The 701-nt window shown below is 44.7% G+C and overlaps 1 pseudogene; it reads left to right on the top strand.

Annotated features, from left to right (window-relative positions):
* The first annotated feature begins 299 nt into the window (after nt 1–299).
* On the top strand, nt 300–417 carry LOC126253767 (5S ribosomal RNA; annotated as a pseudogene).
* The last annotated feature ends 284 nt before the right edge of the window (nt 418–701 follow it).

Here is a 701-nt window from a genome sequence, read left to right as displayed (position 1 = left end):
TAGACACGATGTTTTTTTGCCCTACAGCAAACCAATGTGATGATACCATGCACAGATGTACTCCCTAATTATCATGATGTTGTCTTCTCTCCCTCAGATACTTTCCTCTGTTTATCATAATCTAAAACGTTGAATACTATTCTGCAACACACAAAACAAATTAGCACAACATTTGCTTTATGTTATCACAAAACATAAACCTTTATTATTGTAGACGTTACAGTTGCCATATATTTACAAATCTTAGTGACTGTACCTGTATATGTGTCCTCATTTTAGTTCTACTTTTTAAGTTACCGGGCAACGGACTTGCCGCAGTGGATACACCGGTTCCCGTGAGATCACCGATGTTAAGCACTGTCGGGCGTGGTCGGAACTCGGATGGGTGACCATCCAGGTCGCCATGCGCTGTTGCCATTTTTCGGGGTGCACTCAGCCTCGTGATGCCAATTGAGGAGCTACTCGACCGAATAGTAGCGGCTTCGGTCAAGAATACCATCATAACGACCGGGAGAGCGGTGTGCTGACCACACGCCCCTCCTATTCGCATCCTCAACTGAGGATGACACGGCGGTCGGATGGTCCCGATGGGTCACTTGTGGCCTGAAGACGGAGTGTATTTTAAGTTACCGTATTCTTCACCAAATCATTGCATTTGTGGGTGGTATTCATCTTCTGTAAAATTGTTTTAACGTCACGAT

Source organism: Schistocerca nitens, chromosome 4, assembly GCF_023898315.1.
Source record: "Schistocerca nitens isolate TAMUIC-IGC-003100 chromosome 4, iqSchNite1.1, whole genome shotgun sequence".
Classification (NCBI taxonomy): Eukaryota; Metazoa; Arthropoda; class Insecta; order Orthoptera; family Acrididae; genus Schistocerca; species Schistocerca nitens.
The sequence above is the reverse complement of the archived record's forward strand: the minus strand, read 5'-3'. Positions and strand labels throughout refer to the sequence as shown.